The sequence below is a fragment of the Dromiciops gliroides genome, chromosome 1 (genome assembly GCF_019393635.1).
Source record: "Dromiciops gliroides isolate mDroGli1 chromosome 1, mDroGli1.pri, whole genome shotgun sequence".
Lineage (NCBI taxonomy): Eukaryota > Metazoa > Chordata > Mammalia > Microbiotheria > Microbiotheriidae > Dromiciops > Dromiciops gliroides.
The window spans coordinates 49,690,205-49,704,077 of NC_057861.1; the positions used below are offsets into that span (position 1 = coordinate 49,690,205).

General features: G+C 49.2%; 1 protein-coding gene across 1 annotated transcript in view; it reads left to right on the forward strand.

The window, feature by feature from the left end:
* Positions 1-6,555: 6,555 nt before the first annotated feature.
* Positions 6,556-13,873, forward strand: part of FCHO1 (FCH and mu domain containing endocytic adaptor 1) — a 58,123-nt gene continuing 50,805 nt past the window's right edge. The window contains exon 1 of the mRNA XM_043976636.1: positions 6,556-6,665. The gene's annotated coding sequence lies outside the window, so the exon portion shown is untranslated. The remainder of the gene's footprint in view (positions 6,666-13,873) is intronic.

Here is a 13,873-nt window from a genome sequence, read left to right on the forward strand (position 1 = left end):
TTTCTTCATCTGTTGGAACTAGATGACCCCTAGAACTGGAGCTAGTGAGACTGATTTTGAAAGCTCATTATGGGTTCTTAGATTTCTGATACTAATGATAGCAATAATATTGATGCTGATGGTAGCTACTATGTGCGTTTAGGTTAATTGTTTAAGGTTTGCAAAAACACTTTGCAATTCGCATCTCATTTGATCTTCACAACAACCCTGCGAGGTAGGTGCTGTTATTATTATCCCCATTTTACATATGAGGAAACGGAGGCAAACAGATAGTGACTTGCTCAGGGTCACACAGCTAGTTAAGTGTCTGGATTTGAACTCGGTTCTTCCTGACTCCAGGTCCAGTGCTCTATCTTCTGTGTCCCCTAGCTGCCTCAGAGTTGAAAGGGACCATAAAGATGCAGACCTGGAGCCTAGGAGAAAAGGTCAGAGTCAAAGTTAAATCTTTGGGCATAGAAATCAGGGGAGTGAGTGGCAGGCTTTGCCCCTAGGCACAGTGGGTGAGGAGGTGGAGTGTCTGCCTCTGGGTAGAAGTGAGGGGGGCAGGGGAAGGTCTAGTTCTCCCCCAACTCCAATTCATCTCTGAGTTCTTTCATCCCCCCACCATCCCTAACTTGGGCCATCCTCCATTCTCCTTCCCTCCCCTCCTCTCCCCCTCGCCTCATAACAAACCCATACCCCCTCTCTTTCCCCTCTGACTTCAAAATCAGGATTTAGAACTGGGAGAAACGTCGAAATGGTGTGGCCCAACCTCCTTATTTTCTTTTTTTTCTCCTTCCATCCTTCCTTCCTTCCTTCCTTCCTTTTATTTCTTTTTTGGTGGGGTAATGAGGGTTAAGTGACTTGCCCAGGGTCACACAGCTAGTAAGTGTCAAGTATATGAGTTCAGATTTGAACTCAGGTCCTCCTGAATTCAGGGCTAGTGCCTTATCCACTGTGCCACCTAGCTGCCCTCCCCCAACCTCCTTATTTTAAAGAAGAGAAGACAAGTTAGGTCATTTAACTGTCACAGAGGTTGTGACTTACTCACAGTCACACAGGTAGTCGGGGCATAACTGATATTTGATCCCAGGATTCTAAGTTTAAAGCCCGAAGGGACCTCACACACCATCTAGGCCAACCCCTGCCCTTTTCTGGATGAGGAAACAGGCCCAGAGGTGGTGATCATTATTATCATCAATAAGACCATCACCATTACTTCTACTACTAATAGCTACATTTCCATAGGGCTTTTTTTTCAGGGTTCATAAAATGCTTTATTGGCTCTATGTGGTCAGACCCTCCCAGCAGCCCTGTGAGAGGAACGGTGGTATCCTCACTTAGGAGGAACTGAGGCCCAGAGAAGTGAACTGATTTATTCCAGGGTCCTCCAGGCAATGGGCATTAGAGATGGCACTGGAATCCAGAGCCAGGCTTCTGTCCACCAGACCTCCTGTCCTCCCTAAGCATAAGGTGATTGATTTCTTTGGGGAAGGGACTGACTGTGCTGAGCCGGACTCTAGCAACATGACCTGGTTAGGGTCCTGGCCTAAGTCTGGGGAGCTTCCTTCCAGGGGTGCTCTCTGCCTCACAACCCAAAAGTACGGCAAGGTTACATGGAGGATGGAGAGAGTGGGAACCCTCAAGGAAGCAACGGCCCCACCAGATGCCAGGTTGGTATTGGAGGGGGTTGCTATGACAACCCAACAGAAAACAGGGCACGCTGCCACAATCTGTATGTTCCCAGAGGGGAGAATGGAATAGGCCTTTGGAGTAGAATATTGTCCCCATTTTGCAGGTGAGAAAACCGAGTTATGAAGAGAGAAAGAGACTTAGCCAAAGTCACAAGAAGGAAGAAGGGCCAAGCCAGGACTAGACTGGGATTTCTTGGTTCCATCTTGGTAGAGTTGAAAGCCTGGGATTCGGGAAACCCGAATTCCAGTCTTGGCTCTGCTACTACTTGCTCAGTGACCTTGGCAAGTCCCTGCCCCTTTCTGGGCCTCAGTCTCCCCATTTCTAAAGAGGGTGCTGGACCACTTAGTCTCTAAGAAGCCTCCAAGCTCTAACCTAATTGCCTCCCTGTTCTCACCATTGGCTCCAATTCTGCCGTCTGGAGTCACACAAAACGTGCCTGCTTCCCTGACCCTGTGGCGTCCAGAAGATATTGGTCACAGCCCCCATTACTTTGTTCTCTCCCTGGTCCCCCAGCCTTATTTCTCTGTGTATTTCTGTCTGTGTTGCTTTGTTTCAGTAGCTGGGGCCCTAGGTGGGCCTCTTCCAGGCCCTGGGGGAGGCAGGGGGAGAAATTGTTCCGAACTGCTCAGGAATCCTGACAGCTGCCTGGTCGCCGTCATATCTGGGGCTCCGAGCTAAAAATAAACGAGGAGGGGCCAGGCCCAGGAGCCTGGGAGGTGCGGCCCGACATGGAGAAGGACCTGCCTGGATTTTGAAGTTTATCTGTTCTGATCCCCTAAGCGGTTCTGGGAGCTGGCCTTCAGGTGAAGGCCCAGGGGAGAGCGCTGAATTTGGTTGGGATAAGAGGCCCTGGGTTCAAATTCTGGGTCTGCCATTTGGCTAAGTCTCTTCAGCTCTCTGGGCCTCAGCTTCCTTGTCTGTAAAATGAGAGACCATAAGCTCACAGAAAGATTGAATCATAAAATCCTAGTTGGAAATGCTCTGGTCTGCCCTGGTTGGACTACATCTGCGGTGGAGTGTTTGGGTCTAGGCACCGTATTTTAGAGTAGGCATTGATAAAATGGGGAGGGTGACCAGGATGGAGGACCTTGAGATGCCACTGTGGAAGGGTCAGATGGAGAGAGTGGGGAGGCTTAGCTTGGGAAAGCTTTAGGGAGGGAGGTGATCCGCTTTGGTGTTTGAAAGGCTGCTGTGATGGGGAAGATGCCAGGGGCCAAGCCAGAGTGGGAAGCTGCAGATGAGGTAAACTGAGGCCGGCCAGCTGACTTTCTCACCCCCAACAAAGACTGTACGACTGAATGTTGGCACAAGTGTTCTTGTTCAGGTGTGGACCGGTGGGATGCTTCATGAGTTCCCCCTGCCAGGCTCTCCCTACCTCCTCAAACCTTTGGCCATGAGACGGAGAGTCAGAGTGACACACACAAGTTACAGAACGTTAGACCCGGAAAGGCCCTTAGAACAGGATGTCAGAAGTAGGAGGGCCTTTAGAACAGAGGATGTCAGAGCTGGGAGGACCCTTAGAACACAGGATGTCAGAGCTGGGAGGGCCCTTAGAACACAGGATGTCAGAGCTGGGAGGGCCCTTAGAACACAGGATGTCAGAGCTGGGAGGACCCTTAGAACAGAGGATGTCAGAGCTGGGAGGGCCCTTAGAACACAGGATGTCACACTTATGAGGAGCCTAAGAACACAGTATGTCAGAGGTGAGAGGGAAGTATCTCCCATTCTATGGACCTGGACACTATCCCAGGGCAGGTTTATATCTAGTTATCTATTTTCTCAACCAACTGTCGCTAATAGTTGGATCATACTCAGATGTTTTAAAAAATAACAGCAGTGTTTATATAGCATAAATTGTTCATTAATTCACGGGATTGTTAATTGATTTATTATGACCCAAATAAGGGTGGAGGGGGTCTGTCTCCTAAGGGGGACCCAAGATTCAGGTGCCCACCCTTGCTTTCTGGCAATGAATTCACCTCACCATGCTTGTTTATGGTAGATGTTAGGTGTGACTGTGAGTAGTGTAGTTGTAGTTTTGGGTGCTTGACTGAAGGAATGGGGCCGATGAGTTTCCCTTTGGGTCAAGGAGGCATGCCCAGTTTTTTTGATACTCACCAAAAAATACCATGATGGCAGCAAGTGGGGAATAAATCATCCGGGCATGGAGAGTAAAGAGGCAAATGGTGTGGGGACAAGACATGGGGTGTGGAGGGAGGTAGACCAGTAGGAAAGAGCCTGGGGACTGAGAGGGGCACAGAGAGTCACTTATGTAACCTTGGGTTGTGGTTGGGGGCACTCAGGTAGGTTGCACTTGGGGCAATTCTAGGGAGCAGGGGTTTGGGGTCCCATTTTATAGGGTTTTTGGGGGGATGGACTAATATCCATGCAATTTAGGCCTAGTTCATCAGCATCCACATTGTCTCCATGTAATCAATCAGCAACACATTCAGCTTACCGTGTGTTTGTAGCTTAACTGAAGTTTACAGACCAAGGGCAACTAGCAGAACCGAAGGGCCATTGCATTCAGGCCTAGCTGGCTTCCAGGATGTAGCTTTAGTTAATTTACGAAGCAGTTAGCAGTGACTCCCATACACCCCTCATTTATGAAACAGTTTTTTTCCATAAAGTATTTTATTATTTTCCAGTTACATGTAAAGATAGTTTCAACATTTGTTTTTATAAGATTTCTGGTTTCAAATTTTTCTCCCTCCCTCCTCTCCCTTCCCCCTCCCCAAAACAGGAAGCAATCTGATATAGGTTATATATGTACAATCACATTAAACATATTTCTGCATTAGTCGTTCTGTGAAAGAAGAATCAGAACAAAGGAAAAACCTTAAGAAAAACAAAAAAAAAAATAGAAATAGCATGGTTCAATCTGCATCTAGATGCCACAGGTTTTTGTTTTTGTTTTTGTTTTCTGGATTTGGACAGCATTTTCCATCATGAGTCCTTTGGAACTATTTTGGACCATTGTATTGCTGAGAAGAGTCAAGTCCATCACAGTTGATCAACACATAATGTTGATGATACTGTGTACAATGTTCTTCTGGTTCTGTTCATCAGTGAGACAGTTTGCAAGTAATTGAAGCTCCCTTAATTTATGGGACAGTTTGCAAGCGACTTCAAGGTTCCCCCTTGCAATCTTACTACTATTGTTATCTTATACTAGCTACTTAGAAACTTACTATACTAACTAGGTGGGTAGTTGAAGGGACCAGAACAAGATACAACTTCAACACGTTGCAAACGATGACCTCATCCTCCTGACAACCCTGAAATGCATGCACCATTACCGGTTTACAAAGACGAGGAAACTTAGCCAAACAGGTTAGTTTTGGCATTGCCCAGGGTCACACTGCTAGTAAGGGTTTGAACCCAGATCTTTTTGAACCCCCCCCCAGTCCAGCATTGTGCCACCTAGCTGGCATTCTTGGAGGTTAAAATAGCTGATCTCACTATTAACAAGTTTGGGGGGCAGCTAGATGGCGCAGTGGCTAGAGCACCGACCCTGGAGTCAGGAGTACCTGAGTTCAAATCCGACCTCAGACACTTAACACTTACTAGCTGTGTGACCCTGGGCAAGTCACTTAACCCCAATTGCCTCACTAAAAAAAAAAAAACAAAAACAAAAACAAACAAGTTTGGGAACTACTCTCACTGGCTTCGAATAGAGAAGGACCCTTAAAACAAAATCCGTGGGCAGGTAGGTGGAGTAGTGGATAAAGCACTGGTCCTGGATTGAGGAATACCTGAGTTCAAATCCAGCCTCCGACACTTGACACTGTGTGACCCTGGGCAAGTCACTTAACCCTCACTGACCCACAAAAATAAAAATTAAAACCCCCAGCGTATCAGATCTTTTTTTTTTTTTTTGGTGAGGCATTTGGGGTTAAGTGACTTGCCCGGGGTCACACGGCTAGTAAGTGTCAAGGGTCTGAGGTCGGATTTGAACTCAGGTCTTCCTGAATCCAGGGCCGGTGCTTCATCCACTGCACCACCTAGCTACCAACCCCCCCCCCCCGCCCCGCGACGTATCAGATCTTGAAGGAACTTCCTTTTGAAAACGGGGAGACAGGCCCAGAGAAGGTAAGAGACTTGCACATGAGCACACAGCAAGTCAAGGACTGAGACTTGAACTCAGGACTCCAAAATTCTGGTCGAAGGTCCTTTCTGCTGGGTCACGATGTCTTCCCTGGGGACGGATGCTGGCTCCTGGAATCTCAGAGTCATCAAGTTCAGACCACCCTATCCCCCTCCCGCCCCAATGCAGAAGTTCTCTCTACTCTCAGCATCCCTGATGAGGTCATCCAGCCTTCATTATAATAGCTTCTGGGAGGGGTTGCTGTCTGCCGTAGGAGGCAGCTGTTCCATTATGGAAGAGCGACTTGGGAAATTCAGATGCTAGAACCTTAATTCTCTATGCAGGTTTTCCTTGTAGAGGGTAGAGAGGGGAAAAGGTTTTTCTTGTGGGGTGAATGGCACTGAAGAGTGCTGGGGCGTTGGAGAGTCCCTCTGGACCTCTGGTCCGGGGTATGGAGCGGGAGAGATGGCTATTCCCTTTCCTAGATTTAGCCTTAATTCTCACAATCTCAAATTTGGGGGAAGGGGCTGGCAGGAGGGCATTTTTTTAGAGCAGTCTCTTTAAGGTATGCAAATTGTTTCCAGTGTCTCCAAGGGAGATAGACCGCCTTTCTGAGCCCAGCCAATCAGAAGATGAGGCTACGAGATCCACCGCTCAAAACGTACCAATCGCGGGGGAGTGTCGGGTAGCTCCGCCCCCTCCAGAGCTGGGTCGTCTGCTCGCACGTCGGGGTGGAAGGTGGGGCGGGGGGGGCTGCTCTGTCTCCGCCCACTGGTGGGTGGAACCAGGAGAGGGGCGGGGCTCCGGTGCCTAGCGCGCTCGGGTGTCAGTGTCGGCGTCGGCGGGCCGGGAGCCGCAGGTGGCTGCGCCCGCTGGAAAAGGACGCCGCGAGGGCCGCAGGGAGGTGAGTGGCCGCGCTGCCCCCACGGGTCTGGAGGGCGTCCGGGCGCCTTCCCTCTCCGAGATCTCAGCTCCTACGACGAGCGGTGCGGAGGACGAGCCGCCCCCCGTGCCCGTGGTCCCCGTAACCCCGCTGCCTCTGGTGCCCTCTGTTCCGGACCCCTCCCCATCCCCGTCTTTGGGAGAAGCGGCTCGTCCTCCTGCGGCAGCGCCCCCTCCCTTCATCCCCTTCAGAAGCGCCTTCTCCCCTGAACAAGCCCCCTCCGCCCCGGCCGTGACCTCTCGCCCTCCCTCTCCCTGTGCTTGTGCCCGCGCCCCTTCCCCCAGCGGTGTCCCCCTCCCCGCGATCTGAAGCATCGCCCCAATTCTCTATCTCCTAATCCCTGAAGCCCCTTCTCCTTCCATCCCCCCAACAATAGCTTCCCATTCCCTTCTTGGGAGCAGCCATCACTATAAAGAGGGCCAACCCCACCCCTCCTGTATCCATCCTCCTCACTCCCACCCCAGATCCCCGCCCGGGAAGGGGCTAGACTGATGGGCAAAGGCTTGATCACCAGTCTGCCCTCCTGCTCAAGGAGACAATGGGGCCTGGGCACACCGTAGACCCGGAGCCAATGAGCCCCCGGAGCGGGCATGGGGGAGGAGTGTATTATGGAACGGAACCTGGGGCAGTGTGGAGGCCCAAAGCTGGCTGCCTTTGGTGCACCCCTATCTTTGGCTATGTGTGTGAGAGTGAGTCTTCCCAGGCCTGGGGAGCGGGGTCCACCTGAACTGTGATGTTACTGGCTGAGCCGCTCCCTGCCCTTGCGGCTGGGGGCATCCTCGCTGGGGCCGAGGGCTTGGTAGACTGGCACGGGGTCCCCGTCCGCTGTGTGGCAGCTTCAGCAGAGCATCTGCTCCAGGGATTATAATAAAAATCAAATCTTATTCTGTTCACTGACTTGGCAGCTCTACCCACCAGCTCTGGGGGAAAGGAGGAGGAGGAAGAAGAGGAGGAGGAGGAGGGTGCGATGGTGTGTGTGTGTGTGTGTGTGTGTGTGTGTGTGTGTGTGTGTGTGTGTGTGTGTGTGTGTGTGCGCGCGCAGCAAATCCTTCTCCCAAGAACCTGCCTTTCTCCCAGGATGGGCCAGGCAGTGAGCATCTGGTTTGAGGCCAAGTTCAGGGAGGGGATAGCTAGGCTGATTAGGGTTTCAGATTTGGAGTGTGCTATACAACACCTCCATCCAGCTCCTATAGACAGCAGTTGTGTTTGGTACCTCTGCCTTCTCCTGAGAATCACCCCTTCTCACTCTGAGTTGGGAGGTGATGGAGGGCTTCCCAGGCTCTGGCCTTGACAGGTTCCACAAACATAGTATTTCTTCTCCTCCACCTTCACCTCCAAGCTCTGGCTCCAGAGACTTGGGTTCTAGCCCCAAGTCCCCTCCTGCTTGGATGTGTAACTTCCCCTATCTGAGCCTCAATTTCCTTATCTGTAAAATAGTGTTCATAATGCTGGCACTAATAATAAATTGCTATGAGGTCAATACTTATAAAAAGCATTGTCTGTTAAAGACTGTTAGATTTGAAGCCTGGCACTGGTATATCCTAGGAGTTGTGTGACCTTGGGCAAATTCTTCCCTTCTCTGGTCCTGAGCTTGCTGTTGTTGTTGGTCAGTTGTGTCTAACCCTCCGTGACCCCATTTTGGGGTTTTCTTGCCATTTCCTTCTTCAGCTCATTTCTGAAGCAAACAGGGTAAAGTGATTTGCCCAGGGTCACACAGCTAGTAAGTGTTTGAGGCCAGATTTGAACTGGGGAAGATGGGCCTGAACTTAACCATCTGTCAAAGAGAGGTGATCATCTCACTGTCGGAATGACTTTGGTCATCTCTTTGGGTCTGTTTACTTTTCTGAAATGAAGGCATTGGACAAATGATCTCTGAGGGCCCTTCGAATTCTAATAAGTCTGTGATATATATTTCAGCTACTGACACTTTAAAGCTGTTTTGAGAATAGTGTTTTATAAATCTTAAAACACAAGAAAAATGTGAGCTGTCAGTCTCTGTAAAATGAAGTGGGTAGAAGAGGGCTAGCCCTCCCAGCTTTTACATTCTCTGTTCTAAGGGCCCTCCCAGCTCTGACATCCTCTGTTCTAAGGGCCCTCCCAGCTCTGACATCCTCTGTTCTAAAGTCCCTTCTGTGTTCTAAGGCCCTTCTTGGCACTGACATTCCATATTTGAAAGTCTCTCTCCAATGTGACAATCTGTGTTCTAAGATCTCTCCCAGCTTTGACAGTCTGTGTTCTAAGGTCTCTCCCAGTGGTGATATTCTGTGTTCTGAGGTCCCTTCCAACTCCGATATTCCATGTTCTCAGATCCCAGGCCAGTTGTGACATTCTAAGGGCCCACATAGTCTATGACTGGCAGATGAGGCAAGAGAGATTGCAAGCCTTGCCTAACCCGACCTGGGTGGTGGGAGGGGGAACAGGCTGGCCGGCATCCTTATCCCTATAGGGTGTTTCCTGACCCACATACCAGACCTGTGCCTTGGGGAGGCTGTGTACCCACGCCTGGGAGCAGGTTTGGCCTCTGGGTGTGGTTGGCATGCACCTCCCCCATCGCGTCGCTGTTTTCCTGATCCAGCAAAGCTGGATAGCTCCTGCCTCCCTCCCACCTGACAGTGAGCATCGCTATCCCTGGGAATGGTTGGGCCAGACAAATCCCAGGCTACCTGGCTCTGGGTCATTGCTCAGGGCAGTGGAAGAGGCTTGCCCCATTTCTGGTTCAGTTCTGGGGACCTCAGCCTGGCAAACATAGAATCGCTAAGCGGGAGTGGCTAGTGAGGGAAATCCTCGGCAGTTGTGACTTTTCCGGGATCTTGGAGATCTATTCTGACCCATCTCCTCCTGTGACCTCCTCGGGAAGGGGCATAAACTCTTCTGGGGCTGGGAGGTACAATTGTCCCCCTTCCCAAACAGCTTATTACATGAAGTTTTTCCCTTTTTCCTGATAACACCCCCTTGGAGTAAACCGCTTCTGCAGATCCCCGATCAGAATTCGGGGGCAGGGGCAGGGGGGACAATCAATAAGCATTTGTTAAGCCCTTCCTCTTTGAGAGATCAAGGCTTCTGCCCTTAGGGGTCCCTTGCCTGGATGTCCTCTGCTGGCCACTACTCTCTGGCTTTACCCCTTCCCAAAGTCCCTGCAGGGGGGGGGGGGCGGAGAGATCCTGAGGAATCCAGTAACCCTTACCTGGCTTTCTATAGCCTTTAACATTTACAGAGGAGTTTCTGTATCATAACACAGTAAAAGAGACTGAGCAACTTTTTTTTTTGCTTTGCCTTTTAAAATTTGAATATTTATCTCTTGTTTGTACATAATTTCATTTCCCAATATGCTCCTCCTCCTTCCTCCACCCAGTGAGCCATCCCTTATAACAAAGAAGAGAGCTAGGCACCGAACCAGTGATCTGATTTGGCATAGGGCAGGGCTTCTTAAACTTTTTCCACTCAAGACCCCTTTATGCTGGAGAAATTTTGGCTCCACCCTGGGTATATAGGTATGTAAAATAGATGTATGTAACCTTTGACTGTTGCCATTTTTTTTCAAGACCTCCACATTCAGTTATGCAACCCCATATGGGGTCTTGACCCACAGTTTAGGAAGCTTTGGTATAGGGAACTCCCTTGGGAGGAAACTTCTTCCACCAGTGCAGGTGAGCACCTTGAAAAAAATTTTTTTTCCCTACAAATTAGTCCTGGAGAATTGCCTCCAGAATTGATCAGTTAAATGCCTTACCCAGGTCACGTCAGTATATGTCAGGTGCTGGATTTGAACTTGCTTCCTCCTGGCTTTGAAGGCAGCTCTCTAATAAAACAAACAAACAAACAAAAAACACCCGCAAACCAAAAGTCAGCAAAACTAACCAGGGCATCGGTCAAGACTGACAGTACAGGTAGTTTTCTACACTCACAGTCCCCCAATTCTACAATGAAGAAAGAAAGGCATATTCTTCTAGGTCTTTTTCAGGTTCAAGCTTGCTCCTTATAATTATATAAGGGGCTGTTCTGATCATTATTATTGTCCTTTAATGTTCCCATAGAAGGGACATTGGCTCAGGAATCGAAGGATCTGGGTTCAAATCCCCTGTTGGATATTTGCTAATAATCGTGTGACCTTGGGCAAGTCACTTAACTTCCCTAGGGTCTTGGCTGAGATGGCTTCCAAGGTCCTAAACCTCTGATCTTACATCGTTGCAGTCCTCGTTGTTAACATTGTATACAGGGGGGGCAGCTAGGTGGCGCAGTGGATAGAGCACCAGCCCTGCATTCAGGAGTTCCTGAGTTCAAATCCAGCATCAGACACTTGACACTTACTAGCTGTGTGACCCTGGGCAAGTCACTTAATCCTCATTGCCCCGCCCCAAAACAAACAACAACAACAAAAAAAACATTGTATACAGGGCGTCCCCAAAGTCTCAGTGCACAAGGCAGCTTGACTCTATGGCTTTGCTGGTTCTTCTCACTTCACTGTCGTTTTAATAGTATTTTATTTTTTTCCAATTACATGTAAAGACAATTTTTAACATTCATTTAAAAAATTTTTGAGTTCCAAATAATCTCCCTCCCTCCCTTAACACCCCCTCCCTAAGATGGTAAGCAATTGGATATAAGTTATAAAGGTTATTAAGGAATGGGCATGTTTCCATAATTGTCTTGTTGTCACACTTTGCTTTCACTGCCAGTGTGATGATTCCCATTTTACAGATAAGGAAACTGAGCTCAGCAGGTGAAGTGACACAGTTGAAAAATGCTAGGGCCCATGACCTGTGGTCCATGAGCCCCTTCTTGCCCCTCTGAGTTATTCTTGGAGTCTCCGTTTTGGGGAGGACTTTAGCTTGGGTGTTCTGTGTCTCACGGTCCTAGTTTTGACCCGTGTTCTATATTCTTTTTTTTTTTTTTTGTGGGGCAATGAGGGTTAAGTGACTTGCCCAGGGTCACACAGCTAGTGTCAAGTGTCTGAGGCTGGATTTGAACTCAGGTCCTCCTGAATCCAAGGCCAGTGCTTTATCCACTGCGACACCTAGTGCCCCCCCCCCGGGGTTCTATATTCTAAAGTCCTTTCCAGCCCTGACACTTGTGGTCAGTGTTCCCAAGGCCCGCTTAGTTCTGATGTTCTGTGTTCTGTAAACCCTGCCCTTCTCTTTCCTGTATCTGTTAACCAGCGTTTATTTTTTTATTATAAAAATATTTTATTATTTTGCAATTACATAAATAGTTTTCAACATTTGTTTTCATATTTTAGTTCCAAATTTTTATCCCTCTCTTCCCTCCTCCCTCCCCAAGACAGAAAGCAATCTGATATAGGTTATATATGTACAATCACACTAAACATATTTCTGGGGGGCAGCTGGGTGTCGCAGTGGATAGACCACTGGCCCTGGAGTCAGGAGTACCTGAGTTCAAATCCGGCCTCAGACACTTGACACTTACTAGCTGTGTGACCCTGGGCAAGTCACTTAACCCCAATTGCCTCACCAAAAAAAAAAATAGAAACATATTTCTGCATTAGTCATGTTGTGAAAGAAGAATCAGAACAAAAGGAAAAAACCTCAAAAAAGAAAAAAAAAACAACCAAAAAGTAGAAACAGTATGGTTCAATCTGCATTCAGAATCCACATTTCCTTTTTTCTGGATGTGGAGAACATTTTCCATCATGAGTTCTTTGGAAATGTTCTTTGGATCATTGCACTACTGAAAAGAGCTAAGTCCATCACAGTTGATCATTACACAATGTTGCTATTACTGTGTACAATGTTCCCCTGGTTCTGCTCACTTCACTCAACATCAGTCCACTTAAGTCTTTCCAGGTTTTTCTGAAATCTGCCTGCTCATCATTTCTTACAGCTCAATAGTATTCCATTATATTCATATACCACAACTTAACAAGCATTTATTTATTAAGGACTTACTATGTGTTAAGGGGGGGGGGGTGCAGAGAAGGGCAAAAACACAGGCCCTGCTGTCAGTGAACTCACAACATGGAAATAACTGTGTCTGTGGCAGACAGGTTCAGTGTAAATCCTCCCTCCTCAGGACCAGTGTTGTCCCCAGGAGGGATGGGCAGAGTAGATCCCATGGCCATCTCTCTCCCCAGGCCCTGCTGGGCCCCTACCAAGCTCCTTCCTCCTGGGAGGAGCTGTGAACTCCCTGACTCAGAGGTCCAGCCAGAGCGAACCCTCTTGCTCAGTTCTGCTGAGCTAGTTCCCATTGGGGGCAGAATGCTCTCTGGGACTTTCCCAGATGCCTCTGGTCCCCTCCACCCCAGGCTTGGGAAAGAGAGGCTGCAGCATATGGGCCTTTCCTTCACCAGGACCCTGGGGAAGTTATGTTCCTGGAGAGAAGACCCAAGCTTCATCGGAAGCATGAGGGATTCAGGTCAGACATAAGGCTGCCCTGGATTCCCTTTCAAGTCTTCTCTCAAGCCTATGATCAGACCAGGAAGGGAAGCTGGCTCCTGAGTCTGACTCCTCTAGAGTCCTCTATGCATAAGAGGAGCTTAATGATGATCCTGGTTCCCACTGAGGCTGCACCCTAGGATGACAAATCACTTTCCATCATCCATCGTCTCACTGGAGACTCTAAGTCGCCCTGGGAGAGAGGCCAGGCCGGGATTATTATCCCCATTTTACAGTTGAGGGAAGGGGGGTGGGGTTACCCAAGGTCAGACAGTCAGGGACAGAGCCAGGATAGAGAGTCCTGGTGCTGTGGAGAGAGGGCTGAACTTGGAGCCCAGGCTCTGTGTGAGCGTGGGTAACGCCTCTGGGCCGCAATGTCCTCTGGAAAGTGAGGACTAGATGACCTCTGAGAGAGGGAGGTGGCCCAGTGCATAGTGCCCAGGGCCTGGAGTCAGGAAGACCTGAGTTCAAATCCAGCCTTAGACACTTACTAGCTGTGAACTCCGGCAGGTCACTTTACCAGTGCCTGCCTCAGTTCTCTGCTTTGCAGGGTTGTTGTGAGGATCAAATGAGATAATAGTTGTAAGGTCCTGGCATACTACCCAGCATATAGAAGGAGCTCAATAAGTGCTGGTTCCCTCGCAGCTCGAGATGTAGGATCTTGGGACTAGAACCCAGGTCCCTGTGTCCCACCACTGCAGGCTGGCTGACTTCTCTGTGGCTGAAGAGGAGAGCTACCCAGTTACAAGACTCATCCTTACCTTGGGGTCATCCCACTAG